General features: G+C 39.6%; 1 protein-coding gene across 5 annotated transcripts in view; it reads left to right on the forward strand.

Annotated features, from left to right (window-relative positions):
- The window catches only part of SUPT3H (SPT3 homolog, SAGA and STAGA complex component), a 280606-nt gene that overhangs the window by 122126 nt on the left and 136794 nt on the right, over window positions 1–21686 (forward strand). The window contains exon 1 of one of the 5 annotated variants that reach the window (XM_040598292.1): window positions 9064–9197. The exons of the other annotated variants lie outside the window; for them this stretch is intronic. The gene's annotated coding sequence lies outside the window, so the exon portion shown is untranslated. Of the gene's footprint in view, window positions 1–9063; window positions 9198–21686 lie in introns of those variants that run through there. 5 annotated transcript variants of the gene reach the window in all.

Genomic DNA, 21686 nt, shown 5'->3' on the forward strand with positions numbered 1-21686 from the left:
AGGCTGGGGGCAGGGGGCTGGGAAGGTGCCTGGTGGGAAAGGGCCTGGGGGTGCTGGTCAGCAGCCGGCTGGGCATGAGCCAGCTGTGTGCCCAGGTGGCCCAGGTGGCCATCAGCATCCTGGCTGGTATGCGAAAGAGTGTGGCCATCAGGAGCAGGGCAGTGCCCGTCCCCCTGCGCTGGGCACCGGTGAGGCCGCCCCTGGACCCCTGTGTTCAGCTTTGGGCCCCTCACTGCAGGGGGACGTGGAGGGGCTGGAGCGTGTCCAGAGCCGGGCAGGGGGCTGGGGCAGGGGCTGGGGCACAGGGCTGATGAGGAGCGGCTGAGGGACCTGGGGGGGTTCAGCCTGGGGAAGAGGAGGCTCAGGGGGGACCTGATCGCTCTCTACAGCTGCCTGAGAGGAGATGGTAGTGAGGTGGGGGGTTGGTCTGTTCTCCTAAGGTAACACGTGACAGGACAAGAGGAAATGTCCTCAAGTTGTGCCAGGGGAGGTTTAGATTGGGTATTAGGACAAATGTCTTCAGTGAAAGGGTGGTCAAGCATTGGTACAGGCTGCCCAAGGAAGTGGTGGAATCACCATCCCTGGAGGTATTTAAAAGGCACATAGATGTGGCACATGGGGACCTTGTTTAGTGGTGGACTTGGCAGTGCTGGGTTAATGGTTGGACTTGATCTTACAGGCCTTTTCCAACCTAAACAATTCTATGGTTTTAAATGATGCCAACAAGAGGATAGCAGTAACTTTGCTAGTACCTTACATATTGATAATACCAAACCATGGAGAAGCTTGAGAGAAAACACTCCTCCATGTGAAGGCTGCATTCAGATATAGGTATTCATATAAATCCATTACATGATCTCAGTGTAGGCCTCACTGGAAAGATGTTTGTGTGTCATAAAACTACAGCACTTCGTAGTATTGTCTTTGACAAGCCCATAGAAGAATTACGTTATTGTCAGTGTAGAGTGTGGGAGGCTGTCTGTTTTCTGATAGTGTTAAAGCCCACATTTTTTTGGCAGAGACCTGTTTATTTTAAGCAGTGCCTCATTTCCCTAAAAAGCCATTTGAGCTCCTCTAGCTTGGACAGCATCTCAATCAGATTCTTAAAAGAGAAACCCCAAAGCCCCCATTCCCTCCCCACCCCAAAACAAGCAGAATAACTTGTTTTCATTTGGTGAAATGTCTAGCAATACCAATACCTCAAATCTTGACACTTCTTTCTGCTAACATGAGTTCTTTAATGTTGCACAATGCACTTTTCATTCACCCTCCTCTTGCTTGAGCTTCAGTTTTCTTGGCCAAGTTTAGAGAGACAGACTGAAAAAAGATGCCATGATTTGTCTGCAAAATTTACAGACAGAGATGAGAAGATGGGGAACTTGGGGAACTGTGTCTTTTTGTTTTCCCTTTTGTCCTCTAAGGTATGACATCCATTTACTCTTGCACCTTCTGATTCCAATCCATTTGAATACTTGCATCCAACTGAAGTTTAAGCAAATAGTTTTCTACAGGAGAGGAGGACCTACTTGTATAATGTGAAAATCTTTCTGCCTCCATAAAATTGACTTTGCGAGCCGCGGTTTACATACACAAACCATTCACACACATGCAGGAAGTTTTCTTGACTTTTGCTAACGACAGTAAAGTCAATGAAATTAGAGAATAAATGATTCGTTGTAAATACTTAGTGAACTGTGACTAAGCACCTTTTAATAGAAAGTGTCAGTGTTTTAATTCCAGAGGCTAGACTGTTTATGAATAGTTATATTTTATAAGGTACTTTGTCATGGCTTGCGAGATATTTACAGCAAATCTTTTTTTAGTGATTTTTTTTTTTTTCATTAAGAAAACTCATGAGAATTTCCTGAACATACAAAGCAGGCTCATGATTGCACGGTATGTCACTGAAAACAACTTACCCTGCAGTTTGTATTTCCTTCTATCTTGATGGACTGGGGTTTTAAAACTAGTGTTATTACCATACCTACCTTTGTAGAAAATGCCTTTGTGGGAAAAGAGAGGCGGCGGGGGGAAAGAGATGAAAATGTTTGTGTAGTTCTAAAAACATATTTATACTCCCTACTTTTCTGTAACTGTTCGGACAGCTGCCAGAGAACGTTCCTACCAGTTAGGATATATGAGTCAATTGGGGTTATTTTCATTTCATTAAAAGAAAACCAAACCCCCAACCAAACAAAGAAAAAGACCCCACCCACCTTATTAATATTTTTTTAAAATTAAATATTATATGCTGCTCCCTGTCATAGTGATGGAGGAACAGTAACCATTAGATGATGATTAAGCTTCTGGGGAAGAAAAGGGAGGAAAACCCTCATACATGGAAGTGATTTTTTCGATCCAGCTTCATGCAATTTTGTGTTTTACCCTGTCAGCCATTGATGAACAAATTTATCCTCCTTAAATCCTTCTTAAGCCAAGGTTTAGGAAGGCTCTCAGTTGCAAAGTCTTGCAAAGTGATTCAGTGAGACTTCTGTGCTGAAATCTTATGAACGGCTAGAGCCAATAAGGGATTTGGTGTTTTCTAGGCATCAGGCAAAAGCTCTTGAGAATTGTAAAAATTACCTCTCTCATCTGGAGGAGGAGGGAGACATTAGGAGCCTGACTTTTTTTTTTTTTTTTCCTGCATTTATTTAATAAATAAATCCCCGTCTCCAGCGAGTTTTCCGAAATAAGAGTAACTCGTATATAAGCATTGTTGTTAGAATAGTTAGCAGAATTCACAAGCTGAATACTTTCATTTTTATCTTCTCTAATATCCAGTGTATTTCTCCTTAAAGGTAGTATAAAGCATGCTTGCGCAGTTAGGGACTGACTTCTCTCAGCTGTACTTTCACTAGCAGATTGGAGTCTGCTAGTTTCATGGATGATTAAATAAGAATGAAAATAAAAACAGTATAAAAAGAGGCTTTTCTTTGTTCAGCAAATGTTCCCCATTTAATATTTTTATACAATACTTTTAAAGTTGTCTCCAGTTGATTTGATGAGTCTCTTCTGATCAGTCAAAAGCAAGATGAAAGTAAAGCAAATATTAAGGCAGTAGAGGCTATGTAGGAAATTTATTTGAATCCTAGAAAGTTTTAAATTTTTTTCAAAAATAAATGTTAAAATAGCACAATTCTAGTTAGTGGGTTGTGGCCAAAGTATTTTTTGGAAGACTTTTTTCTACTTTTCAGGTTGGTGAGTTAGTTTCAGACGTTTCTGCTGTACCTAGTAATCTCCAGTTGCGTATAAAGCCTAGGATTTTTAAAAAATATATAAACCTACAAAAATCAAGGCTAGCAATTTCACGTATTTTTTGATCCCATTTGTAGCTTGTCTATGTCTTTTTTGAGAGCTTAATCAGGAAAGTGAATATGACTTCATGTGTGTGTATTTTTTTTTCTTCCTGCTTTTACTTCATAGCAAAGTATATGCATATGCATAGCAAAAAAACCCTGCAACTTGTTTGTTTGTTCCTTCATCCTCATTGATAATAATGAATGTGTCTGCAGAATTTTGGAAGAAATAGATTTAAATTGTTCATTTCAGGGAATGAAGACACAGTGGTATTAAGACCATGGCTCTCAGGTGGGTTCCCACCCACCTCTTAATAAGGAGGGTGTCTTGTGCATCTTCTCCCATACTCAGCTGTAAAGACCACCTCTTCTCCCACTGGCTGCTGAATATCACTTCTATTGCCATCCCTGGTAACCACACTAATTGCTTACATGGAAAAGGAATATTAGGAAAATATTAAGTGAAGCTAAAAATACATTAAATATGATATAGCAGCTGGAAACAGGGAAAGCCAGCACCTTCCACCAGCCAGATCTCCACGGACCACCAGCAAAGTGCTCCGGGGGCCACTGCAACCATGCAACCACATAACGTGCTTTGGAACATTTACATCAAATATCACCTTCTGCTTTTTACCTTGACCTCAGAAGACTTACCCAGCAAACGATAAACAATAAACTTACATAGTGTGCCCCAGAGGCTTAGTTTCTAAATAAACTCTGTATGATGCCACACATTTTCGAGGAAGCAGAGCTTACCGTAGACCACACAAATCTCAGCCACGAGCATCATTGCTTGTGTGTTGAGTGATGCCAAGCTGGAGCTTTAAGAAGTGACGACTGTGCCTGGATATAGAAGCACAGTCAGGGTGTTTTAAAAAAACAAACAAAACAACAACAAAAAAAAACCAACCAAGAGAATACCTCAGCATTTTGTGGCTGCCCCCTCTGTGGCACCAGTGTACTGTGAAGCACAGCTCTTGCTCTCTCTTCTCCGGCTCCAAAACTGAAAGGAAGGAAAGAAGACGTGTTCAGTAACTGCAGCATGAAGGGAGACATTAATTACTCTCCTATAACAGATCATTCTGATACCAAAAATTACATTTGCTTTTGACTCTGTAGAGTGTGATTCAGTGAAACCACAGCTTTTCTGGGAGAATTTGGTCTTTCCCTATGTCCAACCAATCATTGCTTCCTTGGCTTCTAAGGAGGAAGAGTAAGGGAAAGACGAGAGGCTGAATACCGTTCCCTCAAGCGCGGCAATTCCTGACTTTTGTCTATAGACATTAATTCTTATTTTGGAAACTTGGTTCTCTTTAAAAATTGCTTGCCACTGAGCATCTGTCGGTATCGGTTAGGATGCTGCATGTGTGCCTAATTTCAAGAATCTTGTCTTCTGCAGTCATAGAAATGTGTTCTAAGTAGTTGGAGGTGTTCATTGGAATGACTTATGGACTGGTATGCTTTTTTATTTTGCCTAGGTTATCTGTTTTAAAAAGTAAGGGAATTAGGGTGTTACTTGGTGTAATTTCATATTATATCCTGCAGATACAGATAAGAAAGCAAAGTACAGTATCCGTGGTAATGATTTTATTTGTTAACTCATGTACTGGCATAATGCTGGGTGGACTGTATATAAAACAACCCAAGCCTTTTAAAATGTTTATATTTGATTACTGGTTTTACCCCTATTTGAGCACTCTGAAATTTGTACATTGAAATTATAATTTCGTATTAAGATATCAATTCAATCTAACTATAATTTTATAGTAAATTATCTCAGAATTGTCAATTATTCAAATCTAAATGCTTGTCGGTAAATAGGAAGTCATGCACATTTGGCCTGAATGAGCACAGTTCATGTTTGTCTATTTTTTTTTTTTTATCGAGGAAGGTCAGAAAATATATTTTTTTTTCTTTTTAAAGGCAAAGTTGAATGGATGCCAAGTGGTCCTTTACATGAACCCCTTTTGAACTACCATCAATAAATTGAAATAATTAACTGTGCATTTCTTTCATCTGATGTTCAATTGAGCTCTATGAGAGTGACATTTGTCCCTCTTTTTTTGTCTTTTATCCTTGACTCATATACTATATCATTATTAAGCAGTCAGTGCCTATTTGGTGCTTGTAATTTTGCTACTTTCCTTTGTAAACTGAATAATTTTCCATGTTTTTGAAAACTAAGTTTTTGATTGAAGTTTTTTAAGCTCTTATGCTTCAACCTTAATTTGCTTATGAGAAAATCTTTCTGAAGTCCAAATATTCAAATTTTCAGTTTCCTACTTTCCACCGAGCCACTTTTCCTTGGGAAAAAAAAACCCAACAAAACAAACCCAAAACAACAACCAAAAAAACCCCAAAAAACCAAAACCCACAAAACCCCAAAAAACAACCCCGTTTGAAAAATCTAAGAAAACTGCCTCTTTATTTCCTTTTGATCGTCTTTGTGCTCAAAGTGATTATTTAATAATTTTAGTGCACAAGAGGGTTAATGTAGCCTGTTGCTTCTGTGTAAATCCCTATCCTTAAGTCTCGGGAGGGACCTGAGGTGTGGAAGAAGAGGGAGTAACTGTCTATATTGTCATTTGGACATATAGGAAAATAGAGGTTTGATCTATAGGTTGTGTATACGGGAATATCTTTTGCCAGTATTTTCATCCTTTGGTTTTTAGTTTGGGTTTTTCTTTTTCTTTTTTTCTTTATCCCATATACTTCATTAAAGAATATATTTTGTCAGTAATAAAACAAGAAAAATAACTGTGTTTTTAATGAGGCATTAATTGTCTAAGTGATGATTTAGTGTCTGTGCTCAGTATAACTGTTTGAGAGAACATTTTGGACAAAATTAAGATCTAAACTGTAATTAGTAGACACAGATGTGGTCATCTTCCAAAGTCCTTGCTTTTGCTTTTGTAGCAAGTAGGTCGAGACTAGGGTGACTGTAAAACATCAATATTTTGTAAAACTCTTCTTTTCTTCTTCCAAAAATTCTGCCAAATTGTACTTAAATGAAGTCTTCTGAGGAAAAAGCCTGTAAGAGTTCTTTACTATAAATACATTTTTGTGATTTTAAGAAGAATGGGGTATTTATAATGGATTGAACCAGAGCTTCTCTGCTCTGTGTTATCTTTATAATGTTTGCCATAAAGTGCTTCCAGGCGACATCTTGACTTCTGTAATTTTTTTCTTCCTTTTCATTGGTGCCTGGAACAGATTATTGTGGGTTATAACATTTTAAAACATTTAAGTAATCCATTTGAAAGCAGGAAAAAGAACACACCATTGATATGAAATTGCACTGAGTTTCCAGAAAAGATTTTATCAGACAACTTCCAGTTTCTTACTCTGGGGAGAAGGTTGAATAGTTTGATTTCTGAAATAAAATACATTTTTTAAGCATTTAAAAGACACAAAGTATGTCATTTTCAGTGAAACTGATGTGTCTTACAGCAGAATTTTACTTTCAGAAAAAATGAGAGTATTGGTATGCTTGGTGTCTTTTGAAGTCAAACCTAAATTTAAACCAGCTATTCAAAAGAATTAGTCTATATTTTAATTGTTGTGCATCTTTTCTTCTTAGTTGGATATATTTTATCTGTGCCTGGTGGGAAAATAATTTCTGCTTCTATTTTTCACTCACAGCTTCAGTGATAACATGGAGTAACTACTGTAACAGTTTAGAGTAGGTGGGTTTTTTTGGTAATTAGGAGCTTGTGGTGCTTCATGAGTTGTAGAAGGCATGAACTGCCATGCCCCTACATCGTTACCTGTAATTTAGAGCACTGATTTCCAAGCTATGATCTGTGGACCACTGATGATCCAAAAGTCCAGGTAAGTATTTTACAGCAGTTTTGTTTAGTGTGTATAATAGCTACATCCCCCCGCCCCCCGCCCCCCGCCTAGAATGACTGCATATATTAATTTCATAGTTAGTTTTTACAGTGTTTGTGAGAAATGCTGACATTTTTAACACTCTTTTGATCTCAAATATTTTGATATTTTTGAGATAATGTTTTTTGACACCTCTTCATGTTTCTCCCCATTATTACAGTGAGTACTGTAGCATCTATCTGACACATACTGTGACGATGAATAATGAGAATAAATGCATAGGTGGACTTTTCATATCATTTTGGTTTACTTTTAAAACCAAATCTAATTTTATCATTTACCATTAAAATAAAACTAATTTGCAAAGCCTGATTTGTTAGTAGAGCACTCGTTACCACCCGGCCGTGGGAGGCATAGGGGGGTAACTGTTGCTCTTTCTGCCACAGACCACCTGTGGATGTGTTGCTTCCCTTCGCCAGGCACTGACTTCAGGAAGGGTAGTAAAGTAAAAAAACTGACGTTATAAAGCATGTTAACATCTAATAAGGAAGTGCGTTCTTTGAGAATTGGCTATAATTACTATCATGTAACACCCAAAGATCTCGTTCGTGAAGTTGTGATGTGAATTTTTAAAACAATGAAAAATGTTCTCGATGTTTTGGGGAATGTAAAAAGAATAATATTATTTACTTAAAAATTAGCATAAAGCATTCATCCTTGTTTATATTTTGTATCTTGTGGATTAGTTTAAATTGTCTTGTGGGTTTAATCTAGATTTAAAATACCTAGGGATTTCCACATTCGGTTAACACTTATAATGTATGTATACAGTCAAATGATGTTTTGACTTCCCGCTCTCCTCATCACTTTTTCGCCCTGTCCTCATGAGAGCAGACTGAAAATTCATCTCTTTTGGCTTTGTTAAATTCCATTTGTGTTTGGGTATATTGTTGAGATGAACTTTTTCCTAGAACAGAAATGACTGATCATAGTCCAGTCTGCCTAGTCTAGAAAGAGAGTTGTCTCATTTATTTCCTGAAAAACTGAACCCCTTTGTGAATGAGCAAATGGAACATATTATGCTATACAACTGGAATAAATTATATCTTTTTCCTTTGCCAGTCATAAGGATTTGTAAAATTAATTTATGTTTAAGGCACTTAACTGTTAGTTTGGTGTATTCTGATTAGTATACAATGGTACTGAAAAGGGTTCTTGCCACAGCTTTGTGTTGGGATAAATCTGCTGATTTTCAGCAGTTAGAAAGTGTTTACTATAGTGTAAGAAAAAAAAAAGGAGCCCCAAACCCACCAGGGCGAAGTCTACTGTTTTTCATTAATAAGCAGGACTTTTAAAAGTACCTGTATAACATAGCTGCCCATATTCTAGCTTGTACTTAGGTTACAAAATCACACTTATTCTCAGCAAATGGGTATTGCATTTACAACAGTTTACAAAGAGTAACCAAGTTAGTTCAGTGAAACCATATGCAGAAAGATTATTCTGCAGAGCTTTCAGCAAAACTGAGAAAATTAGGTTTTGATGGAATTTAGACATATTCACCCTGAAAGATATGTACCTGTAAATAGTTTGTTGGAAGTAGACCTGTATAGCATCTTGCATCAAAATTGACAACATTTTGCATATTGACAGTTCATGAGGTAATAGACCAGGCGAGAGGAAAAATATTTTGAAAACAGTTTGCTTAAATGCATTTTCTAAGTTGTGTTTTTCATATGCATGAATCCATTTTTCACGTCTTAACTGTAGTCACAGCAGTTTTAAGTATGGATCATCTTACAACACTTTCTGCTTGAAATGAGACTTTAATTTACATATTTATTCTTCCAATCACATAATACACAGTATTCTGCTTTGATTTTATGTATGATGTTCCTCATGAAAAGAAGTCATGGCAACTGTGGGAAGCTTCTACTAGAGGAGTGAAAGAAAGCAAATGCCATATCTGTCTCCAAAAAGGACAAGGAGGATTTGGGGAAATGACAAACCAGTCATCCTCACCTGGATCCCTGGGCAGAATCATCCTAGAAACCATTTCTGAGCTTGGTAAGAATCAGAAGGTGATCTGGAGTTGTCAGCATGGATTTATGAAGGGGAAATCATATATGAACAACCTGACAGCCTTCTGTGATGAAAGAACCAGTGCCATGTATGGGGGAAGAGCGGTGAATGCTGTTTACCTTGACTTCAGCAAGGCTTTTGACACTCTGTCCTGTAATGTCCTCATATAGAAGCTGATGAAGTAGATAAATGGAGGGACAGCGAGAAGACTGGAAACTGGCTGATGGGCTGGGTTCAGAGGGTTGATATCAGCAGCATAAGGTCCATCTGGAGGCCAGTTATTGGTGGTGTACTTCAAGGGTTGGTCCCCAGGTCATTACTGTGTAATGCCTTCGTTAGGGACCTAGATGATGGAACACTGTGCACCCACAGCAAGTTTGTTGATGATATAAAACTGGAAGGAATGGCTGATTGACCAGATGGGTGTGCTGCTATTCAGAGGGACCTTAACAGGCTGGAGAAATGGGCCAAGAGGAACCTTATGAAGTTCAGCAAAGGGAAATCCCAAGTTGTATCCCTGAGGAAGAATAACCCCAGCCACCAGAACAGGCTGGAGGCTGACCATCTGGAAAGTAGCTTTGCAGAGAATGCAATGGGGAGTCCTGATGGACACCAAGTTGCATGTGTGCCAGCAACATGCTCTTGTGGAGCATCCTGGGGTACATTAGGCAGGCTGTTGTCGGAGGGTGAGGGATGTGTTCCTTTCCCTCTGCTTAGCTGTGGTTAGACCCATCTGGATTGCTGGCTCCATCGCTGGACTCCCCAGTACAAGAGAGATGTGCACGTACTGGGGCAAGCCACTAAGATGATTAAGGGACTGGAGCATCTCTCATACAAGGAGAGGCTTGAGAGAGCTGGGACAGTTGAGCCTGGAGAAGAGAAGGCTCAGGGAGATCTTATCAATGTCTATACATAACTGATGGGATGGAACAAAGAAGACAGAACCAGCTTTTGTTCAGTGGCGGTTGGTGACAGGGCGAGAGGCACTGAGCACAGACTGAAATACAGGAAATTCCATTTAAACGTAGAGAGAAAACTTTTTTACTGTGAGGGTGGTCAAACGTGTGGAGCAGGCTGTGCAGAGAGGTTGTGGAGTGTTGATCCTTGGGGATGCCCAAAACCCAACTGAACTCAGCCCTGAGGAAACTTATCTGAGCAGAGGAATTGGACTAGCTATCTCCACATGTCCCTTCCAACCTCACCTGCTCTGTGATTCATGGAGTAGCAGTGGTATAGTGGTATCTGCTTTTTTTCCCTTTTTTTCCTTCTGTCCTGCAAGATAGTAATTTTCCAGGTATGAATATGAATTTATTAGGGCAAAAAGTGATATAAAATTTGTACTGCATATATTATAGTGTACTCAAAGAAGTATTAACAAAAGTTGCCCTTTCTAAAGGGAAAATTTAGGATATTTTTTTGTTTCCACAAGTCATTTAAACGTTCAAGATCAGCTTAAGAACATGATTCAGAAGGTTCATGCTTAAACGAAACACTTTGGGTCAAGACAGAGTGACCTCGCATGGAGTTGGGAGACTTTGACATCTCTGAAATCCATTCCCTGCGGATTTTGTGTTATTCTTGATTTATGGTGGTGTCACTGAGGACAGGGTTTGTCTTTTTGTGAGAAGAACTGGACTTTTCATTGGTGAGATGTTACACATAGTTAATCCTGTTGTCTGGCAGACCTTACCATTTAAAAACTCATGATGTAAACAAGCTACTTCCATTTTCAAGTAGACAAAATTGCTCTTACAAATGTTTTATCTTGTTTAGATCTTACCTCAGTGGAGCAATGAACTTGGCTGATGCCTTTGGGTGTTGCTTTCCACCATAGTAACTGAGAGGTATCTGTAGTGAAAACTATTAAGTAAGCATTAATATCTTTTTAATAAGCTCAAAATAATTATTCATTATGGCATCTTTTCCTGGTTTTAGAATTTTATTAGTTGTAAGCATCAGTGCAGCTTTATTTCAGACTCGATACAGAGTTCAAATAACCATTGGTTAGTTCCAGGTTACATACTACTTTAGAATGTGGTCATATCTAATTTTAAAGTATTTGAAGTCACATAGTCCAGATTTCTTTTTGTGTACTTGTTTAACATCAGAAGACCTTCCAGTTCTTGGTTAAGCTTGAGTTTTCAGTGTTTCCAGTGGTGAAACTTCTGTTCTTTCTGAGATGGTTACAGAGGGTTTTAGCTCTTGTTTTCAGATGTTTTCCTTCTAGTTTGCTCTAAATGTTCCTTTTCTAAATTTTATCCCATTACTTGTCACTATGCACTTTTGAATAATTAAGTGGGATTTGGTACTGTTTCTGTTCTTTTTGTTTACGCTTTTCCGATTTCTGCAGACATCATCATGGCTTAATTTTATACTGAAAAATACCTGTTTTGTAGCTGATATTTCAGTTTCTTCCTGTGCTTGCTCTTCTCACTACCATACACATTTTGGAAAAAGCTTTTTCATTAAACTGAGTTCCTTTTAGTAAAGATTAAATAATTTAGTAATCAAATTCTTAGAGTTAAAATTTTAAGAAGTGAATAGGATGTCTCCACTTGCTGAATAAGTAGATGGTAATTAATTTTAGTAACTTCCTATAGCTTTTCTTGACTTTGTAGGAGTAGGAGAGCAGGGAGTCACTGCTGTTCACATCATCAGGGTAGTGAGATACATTCCTCAGTTATTAGACAAGAAAATGTGACTAATTGTCTACCAGAGTGTAAGTCTAATAAAAGGAAAAAGCGTGGTCTCCCTTCAGGAGTTAGAGAAAGGTGTCGATAACACTTTCAAGCATTATAGAAGTACTGGAGTACTACCCGGGGGTGATGGGACAGACATACAGTAATGAGCTGGTAGAGAAAGCAATGCTGGAAGACAGTTTGAAGTCATTATTGATCAACTCAACTTCATATGCAAAATAACATTACTGTTAACCAGTTAGCTGGATATTATATAGCCAGTTCTCTATATACCTACCTTTACATCTACTTTGATATACAAATTACCTAGTCTGTGCACATGTGTATGTACAAGCAAGTTCTAGTCTTGTGTCAGTGATGCTTGTTTAAATACATGCAGCAGTGGCAGCTGGGACCATTTTCATTCAGTGGCAAAGGTGTTAAAAATGCAGGATTTTGACCAGAATTAAGGCACTGAATATAGTGCTTGAAATACAGACACTTCTGTGTGCATCCATGTGTCTTAGTCAACTATAGGAAATGGAAGCTTTTGTACGTACTGTTCTGAGCCATATCTTAGCGAGCTTAATAATGTAAAACTCTGCAGTAGTTTGTTAGAACAAATCCATAAAGTTTATAATGGACAGGAGGAAGGACCCAGATTTGGGCACTGGGGAGCACTCCCAGGTCCTACAGTTCACATGTAATGTATGTAGATAAACATATGCCTTAAGGTTTCTCCTGTCCTCTGAAGAGGACTACTTGAATTTGGGAATTGTGGACCCTGTTGCATTCTTCATTAATTGGGGACATAAGACTAACCATATAGATTAGATAGGTTCATTTTAAAAGGTTGCATGATTCCTAGTTGGCTCTTGGGTCTTTGTATTGGAGAATGAGGCTATTCTGCTCGTTTCTCGGGTTTTACGATAGCATGGTTTTGTCCTGAAGTGTTCAGAGTAACATGGATTAGCTCAGTGCAGCTCAGAATAGGGGACCTCGTTATTTGTCCTTGCGGCTTTTAAGGTAGCACAAGGAAGAGTGCCATCCTGGAGTAAACCGGATTGTCAAAATATCCAGTCTACTTTTTCAGCTGTTCCTTCTGTGAGGATATAAAAAAAAGCTTGTACGCTTTGTCTTGACGTAATTTGGCACTTAAATTTGTTAGTACTTTTATGTAATGGGCTTAGCGCAACCTCCTTTTAAGTTTACACCACCCCTGTACTAGGGAGAAGCTGTGTTTGCTGATGTTAGTGTAGACTTTGCTTGATCATAGAGCATACGGACTGCACAAGCTGAAGTCTGCGATATCGTGTAAATCAGCATTTCTGGGTTCAACTCATCACGTTTAGGACAACTCCCCTCGGCACTGAGTTAGGATTAGGTTAGGATGGTGGTAAACACTCCCAAGTCAAAAGTCATGGAGACACGAACTCTCCCATTTGATCCCTTTTCACCTGATAGACCAAACGACTGCTTGGGCTAATTCTCCCAAACGCCTCTCAGTAATGCAGTGCTGTTTGCCACGGTCTTGCCCGGGATGGATGATCTGCTTGGTGGGGCTGTCACCTGTGCACAGCAGTTGGAGTTAAGGAGCCCTGGAGCTGTGGGGGTGCACAGTGCAGGCAGGTTATTTAGAAGCTGCCCCACAAGCTTTTTAAAACCACTGTCGGGTGATTACTAAGGTACCAAACAGCACGAGACAATCTGAATCTCCAAGAATTGCTTCTTGCAAAATGTGCAGGTATTTTCTTTCAGGTTTAGCCACTGAAGGTCTTGGCAGAAAAAATTTGGAAAATAACCCCAATTTTTGTAATTTATGTATTAAAATTGCTGTAGGTTTTGAATGCTTGTTCGTATTGCAACAAACATTTAAAAAAAATTTAAAGAAAAAGCTAGCAGAGGTACAAATTGCAGTTTCGCTATATCTCTCGTGCTAAATCCTGGTAGAGAGCTATGTTCAGTGGACGTTTGAAACCTATGTACACTTGGTGTCATTAATCCAAGCAGATAAGTATATTAACTATGCACTCTGATTGGGATTAAGATTGCATTTTCTTTTTAAATGGGCTTTGGCGGAAGTTACTTGATGCACAGATAAACATAAAAATAGCAATACAAATTCCAGGCCTTTTTCAGGTAGCACTGGCAGAACATGCTGGTTAGTTCATAACTCGGTGCTTAAATTGTTCCCTTTTTCATTAAGCTAAGGCAACAAGAAAGCAAGATTATTTAATTTTTAAGTTAATGTCCCTTTACTGAGTTCAGTGACGGTATTAGGAAGGAACAGTGTCTACAAAACAACAATCTGGTATGTCATCTCTCTCTGATATAGTGTACCTTAACATAAAATAAAAAGTTTGAGACCTCGTTGTTTACTGCTCTTACCCCTATAGCAATCATCCTTCTGCACTGGGCAATTTCTTCCTCCTGGATTTTTTAATTTTTCCTTTTCCACTGTCTGTGCAATGTATCCTCTTGTGTGTGTCTAATCAATTTTCTGGTTTGGCACTAGTCATCTCTTTCTTTTCAGACTCTACTGCCTAATTTGTTCAGCCACAACCGTGACACAAAAAAAAAAAAAAAAAAAAAAAAAAAAAAAAGGAAAAAGAGGAGCTATCTTTAGAGACTATATTTTCTCTGGGACATCTATTGCAACGATACACTTGTTCCCATGCTTGTCAGAAAGAAATGAGTAGTCTCCCAGTTTTCTGTCATCTAAGGGACCAGATCTCCATCTTTTTGTTCTTCTCTTCATAGACAGCATCTTGTGGTACCAAACTGGGTTACTTCAACATGTTTTACATGTTTTATTTTTTTTTGTTTGGTTTTGTTTTGTGATTTTTGGGTTTTTTGGGGGGGTTGTTTTTTGGGTTTTGGTTTTTGTTTGGGTTTTTTTGGTAGTGATTTGCAATGCTTGTCCTTCTGGTATTTGAATTGCTGGAACATTTCTAGATGTTCTGGTGCTTGGTATTGTAAAACTGATTTTCTTTGTCAACACCTGGCTGTCACGTCTCTTATAATTCATTTAATTAGGAAGACACTTCCATATAGTATGGAAACATCTCTGGGAATTAATATAATGCGTATTCCAAATGCATTCCTGCCAAACAGCTGACAGAAAAGAAATTTACTGTGTATTCTTACAGTACTGAGGAGATGTGAGCCCAGATATTATCCAGTACAAATATATCTAGTAGTTGATTTGTCCTCTGTGATTTTTATGGGATCCTTGCCTGGTTTTAGATTTGTAACAGTGAATTAGCTGGTTGTGTATGCAGTGAGCACTTATATCTGACCAACCAAGCAGAATATGGTTAAGATAAAAATGCAGGGTGGGAATCAGCTTGCTGATACAGACACGCAGGTTCAAATGTCAGCAGGTAGTTGTCTGCATGTGAGTTAAGTCTGGTCTCTAGGTTCCCATCATGTGTTGGCTGAACACCTTCCAAGCTCCTTTGATTTCTTAGAGTCACAGAATCATTTAAGTTGGAAAAGACCTTTAAGCTCAATTCCAACCCTTAACCCAGCACTGCCAAGTCCACCACTAAACCGTGTCCCTAAGCACCGCATCTATCTGTTCTTTAAATACCTCCAGGGATGGTGATCCCACCACCTCCCTGGGCAGCCTCTTCCAGTGCTCTAAACCTCCCCTGGTGCAATTTGAGGACCTTTCCTCTTGTGCTGTCACTTGCTATGCTGGAGAAGAGACCGACCCCCCACGTACCCACAGCCTCCTCTCAGGCAGCTGTAGAGAGCGATAAGGTCCCCAGTGAGCCATCCCCTCTCCAGACTAAAGAACCCCAGTTCCCTCAGCCCCTTCTCATAAGGAAATATAAAGGAATATAAAGAATTAAGATTCTTTTGAATCTTCTCAGTATATTTTTGTGTGGTTTTTCTCCATGTGCAAATACTCTCCTTCGCAGACACACCTAGTCTGAGTCTGACACTTAATGTCCTAAGTTAGGAGCCATAGAATCTGGTAGCCTCAAGCTCGGTCATTCACTAGTGGAAAGCCTCAATCCTCACATGCAGAGATACCTGCGAGCAGGTCTCTTGAACTAGCCTCAGGTCCCATGGTCTCCCCAGCAGCTGGTGTGGACCTCCTGGTCCCTCCAGTAGCCAAGTCACAGACTGTCTGGTCTCTCCAGTATCCAGCCCGGATTCACGGCTGCTTTGATACATGGATCCCAAAACTCCTGTACTCGTGGGCTACACTCCCCCACACACCATGTGCACCCATTCAGATCTCTCCTGCTGCTGGCACTGCGGCATGTGGACCCCTGTGACCCACGGTCCCAGTCCAGTTGCAGGCAGGAGCAAATAAATCCCTCTGTGCTGAGGACAGAGTAAGTATCTGCTTGCTCGGTATGAGACCTTCAGATGTGTAAAAACCTCTCAAGTCTGGAGGTCCCATATCTGTTGCTGCAAATCCTTGCATGCAGAACCAGAAGAGGAAAACAGGGATTTTTAGAAAAGAGGGAGGGAAAAAAAAGTATTTCCTACCAGTCTATCTCACCGCTTTTATACTTTTCTTTGAATAAATGTGATGAATCTAGCCTAAGTGGTAAATTCTACTTGAGTTGGGGCAGCTTTGTTACAGTATGAACTCAATAGAAGCCCCAGTAAGGGAAACTATTTATTCTAGCTTAGTGCACTCCCAGCCACCCTGGTTATAGTTCCTTTCTGGCCAGGACAGCTTTGCAAGGCGGTGGAGGATGGGAGATTGCAGCAGCCTTCTGTCTCCGCAGCCTACTCTCCTGGTGGTCTGGCCACCTGGAGAGCTCTGCATCAGGCTTTTTGAAGCAAGCCTGCACTGTGCCTGGCCCAATACCTTTCTCAGGCATTTAAAACCCCAAGAAATGTAGCAAACAAAGCGCTTTGTTTCTGTAACTGCCGAAGATTTTGAGGTTCTTACCAGTGTAGATCCCTGCACCATGAGTAGCTGTCGTGCCTTAGCACGTGCCAAGTATGCTCGTTGTGTTTACACATAGTATGCCATGATACTTCATGTAGGCATTTAGTGGCTTGGACATTTACCCTTTTGATGAGCCTGGAAACATCATTACAGGAACTTAAATACATTAGAAATAGAAGCTAAAAGTAAACAATAAAAGAGCTGCAGCAGTCTTTTCTTTCGCCATGCTACTATTTTAATCCTCCTGTGAAAATCTGGGTAAGTTGATCACCCTGTTATAAAAATGTTTCCTTAAAACAGACAAACCTTTGAAATTGGATCTTCCGAGAAGGCTTTGTTATTGTATGGCATGACCAACGGGTAGATGCTTCTATTATCGGGACAGTCTTCCATCCTGTTTTACTGGTTTGATGCGCTACTAATACAATGTTTTGATACATTGCCTCTTCAGTATTTGCCTGTGGGGAAACAGCTTTCCTATTTTGAACAGAATTTTTATATGTTGTGTAGGAAGACTTATACTTCTAGTGAATAGAAGGTTCTTTAAAAAGACTCTAATGAACAGTTAAAAGCAAAGCAGACGTGAAATGAAATTCGTAAGTTATATTAAAGTACCAAGTTCAGTTTCAGTTCCCAGAAGCAAGGGCACCAAATGTTGGTTTCCTTTGACTTTTTACAGTTTTCTTTTGGTTCTTAACCTACCTCGTATTCTGCTACTTGGCAAAAATTTGAGCCCCCTGACTCTTAGTTTAGTATTTATTCTGCTACAGAGAAGTACAATGGCAGAAGTGAAGAAAAGAAAAAAAAAAAAGAAGAGTTTATTACTTTAACTGCTTGTGCATTTGTAATTATTACCACTGGTAGCAGAAGGGGTTGAAAAAACATTGTGGTTAGTATCTTAAAGTATGTTATTCTAAAAGCTTGTTACTATTATAATAATCAAGGAGCATATCAAATGTTATATGAATACAATTAACAGGTATTGAAGCTTTACTTTTTTTTGGGTGTCTGAAAAATACCATGTCCATCACACAGCGAAAGGAAGCGGCTGTGGGTAGGTGTGGTTTTTACTTTTTGCTGAAACCACCATGCCAGTATCTAGTTTTCTGTGTGTGGGAAAGCAGCTGGCAGAAGTTACGTGGGAAAATGGTGAAGGCAAACTGAGATAGAAAGAGCTTTTGAAGGTAGAAAGAGTGTGAGGGAGGGAGGAGGAAAGTAGGTGGATCTGGAGCTTGATTTTCTATGTAATCAAGCAGTGCAGCTGACTTTGCATCTGTCCATGTTTCAGCATCAACTCTGACATATCCTTTTGCATTAGAATGAACCAAAAAGATTTGTTAACTGTTTCTTCTCAGATGAATGTGCTTTATCTTGGTGGCATCTCTTCTGCTTCTTGTGCCGTTTAGGGAACTAATGTTACCTGTTAGTTACTTGTGAGTTATGAGATAGTTGTGAGAGAGGCTTCTAAACACAGACAGGGAGAGCATCTCAGTGCAGAGGCAGCATCCTGCCTCAAAACCAGAGTTTAGTTCTTGCACTTTGTCTTTGGAAAAGAAAACCAAAAACCTTTCATTTGTATACGCAGAATGCTTAGTAAAACTGTGAAGAAATGAAATTTACGTTCAAGATGATTATACTGGCAAACAGGCATTTCCTACACTCTTGCATAGCTGTTTTATTTTCCATTTTCAGTCTTAGAAAAAAAAGAAAAAAAAATTAAATATTAAAAGGCCAGTATGTAAGAAGGGACAATGCATTATGGTTATAATAACTAAATTCTGTTTGTTTTTTTATACCTTGTGTGATTAGGGGAAAAAAGTACATTTTCCTGTTAATTTATATAGTTACCTTAACTTATATATAAAAAAGAAACATTTAATTTTTATCCTATAGGAGCACTTTTGAATCTGTGATGATCTTAATATTATTTTACATTCCAGTGTAATATAATAATAAATAGTACCATTTTCATAAGTATTTCTTATACAATATCCAGGTACTTGCAGTTTGTAAAATATTTAATAGTATCTGCATTGTTTGCTGCGCTTGTAGTCCGAGGAAGTGTCTGACATTACAGTTCATGTACATGTGCAGTCCTGCATAATAGAGAGAAAATTGAGTTGTGCTCATTTTAGTGGTGTTGTACAGCACATTATAAACCATGACCATCTCTTTAAGATGCTGATAGTCTCAACAAGAGAAACAAATGATAGGGAACAAATATGAGTGTAATTTCCTCATGCTATGACTAGTGTAGTACAGTGGGTTATGCTCAGATGTTGCCTGAGTAGTTCTTGTTGTGCTCTTACTTGCAGCAAGCTGAAATTTAATATCGTTAGAATTTCAAATGCCGTTTGAAGAATACTGGATATAATTTAATTATTAGATAAAAGAAATAAACCCTACTATATAACTCTTCAGTTGTTTATAGATAAAATACTGATTTGTTTTATTGCAGGGTAGAAGAATGCTTCTGTAAAGAAGTAACTGATATATTCAGTCACCTATGGTGATTTGAATCTGGCTTATAAATAAAACTTCACTATTTTTATAAGAATCAATAGTGTTATTTTTGGCCTGTACTGTTTCATTTACAATGAATATATTTTACTGTACAAGTTTTCTTGTTTTAAAAACTCAGCTTTAGAAGGGGAGAGAACATTTTTTTAGAAACGCCTCGAGGAAATTCTGGAAAGCATAGCAAGTTGTCTTTCACTATAGTGATGGAAGACTGGAATGGCATGTTTTTTATATTGATACCCATGTAAAGGTAAGGTATTTTCAGTGCACATTGGGCCCCATTGAGACCGTTTTAAAATGAACAGCTTTTAAGTTTTAAAAATAATATAGCCTGAAGTCAGATATAGTGGGACTGAAAGTAAAGCAGTCGTAAACCTTTAGAATGGTTAATGACTTTGATTTCTTTAATGCCTTTGATTTAATGAGACTTCCATTGATGGATAATTTTATTTCAAAAATATTGTGGCTGTTTCAGGATGCTGGAGTGCAAATAGCAGATACTAGGGTTGAGAGATTCAACTTTCATAAAACCTGTGATGCTGCAGATGTCCAAGCAACTGTAGAACATAGCTCTTCATGAGCCTTGCACTGCGTGTACGTGATGTGGGAAGTCAGTTGAGAAAATTTCTTGAAGTTACCAGTTACTCTGGCTGACTTTTGTTTGACATTGTCTTGGGAAACCATGGGGGTTTGCTGTCAGAGAGGGAGAGCTATGAGTATGTGAAGTAACTGATGTGGCAAGAGGACTAACCCATTATTCTAGAGCTCTCTTAGCACTTCTTTATCCCATCACAGTAATGTTTCTCTGGCCCTTCATACATAAGAAGCAGGACAACATTTTACATATACTATGAGAATGCTTGAGCCAGTTCTTGCTCCTGATCATTGTAACGTGGAAAAAAAGGTGCCTGTCTTTTATATATAAGTGAAAGATCTTAGATAAGAGAAAGTGAAGGATTTTGATGTTCTTGAATCCTCTGTCACCTACACAATTGACTGAGTAAATAGGCAAAACCAGTGTTACTTATTTATAGCATCTTTCTTGAATAGGTTGTATGGCTGATACATGAAGACATTGTTTCAAAGTTGTGTGTAGCACAGAGGTGTGTGTGTGTGTGTGTGTATATATATATATACACATACACACATATATATACAGGAATCATAGCCAGAAGCCTTGAATACCACATTTCTGCTGTGTGAGGTTGAACTGAAAATGTAGGTTTCAGAAGCAAAAAACAGACTAGTCAGCTAAAGCAGACAGCATCTTTTTGCACTTTGTGTGATGAAGGGAAGCCACATGGAGAGACCTTTTAGTTTCTGTAGACTGCAGTTCAACTACCAAGATGAAGGTAGGGCATAGGGAGGGCTTAAGCTCTCTAGACTCACTGAGCTGCGCTGATTAGGGGTGGAGTTTGGTTGTAACCTACAATTGCTTGTTGACACACCTGAGGGACAGGATGCCACCTGTAGGGACCTAGACAACCTCGAGAAGTGGGCCTGTGTGAACCTCATGAGGTTCAACGAGGCCATGTGCAGGGTCCTGCACCTGGCTTGGGGCAACCCCTGGCATCAGCACAGGCTGGGGGGCTGAAAGAATTGAGAGCAGCCCCGTTGAGAAGGTTTTGGAGGTACTGGTGGATGAAAAACTGGATGTGAGCCAGCAATGTGTGCTTGCAGCTCGGAAAGCTGACTGAATCCTGGGCTGCATCACCAGCAGCGTGGGCCAGCAGGTTGAGGGAGGGGGCTCTTCCCCTCTATTCCACTCTCATGCGATCCACTGCTGCAGCACTGCATTAGTTCTGGGGTCCCCAACATCAGAAGGACGTGGACCTGTTGGAGCAAGTCCAGAGGAGGGTCACAAAGATGACTAGAGAGCTGGAGCACCTCTCCTATGAAGACAGGCTGAGTGAGCTGCAGTTGTTCAGCCTGGAGAAGAGAAGGCTCCGGGGAGACCTTATTGCAGCATTTCGATAATTACAGGGGGCTTATAAGAAAGATAAAGACAAACCTTTTAGTAAGGCCTGTTGTGGTAGGGGTAGTGGTATTCAACTAGATGAGTGTTGATTCAGACTAGAGATAATTAAGAAATTCTTCCCTGTGAGGGCGGCGAGGCGCTGGCCCAGGCTGCCCAGAGCAGCTGTGGGTGCCCCATCCCTGGCAGGGCTCAAGGCCAGGCTGGATGGGGCTGGGGGCAGCCTGGCGTGGTGAGAGGTGTCCCTGCCCGTGGGGGGTGGGGTGGGGTGGGAACTAGATGGTCTTTAAGGTCCCTTCCAACCCAACCCATTCTATGATTCTGGACACTAAAAGGTCTTCGCTAGGTCTTCAACAGCCTCTGTGAAAGAGTGCGGCTACCAA

Source organism: Falco naumanni, chromosome 6 (genome assembly GCF_017639655.2).
Source record: "Falco naumanni isolate bFalNau1 chromosome 6, bFalNau1.pat, whole genome shotgun sequence".
Classification (NCBI taxonomy): Eukaryota; Metazoa; Chordata; class Aves; order Falconiformes; family Falconidae; genus Falco; species Falco naumanni.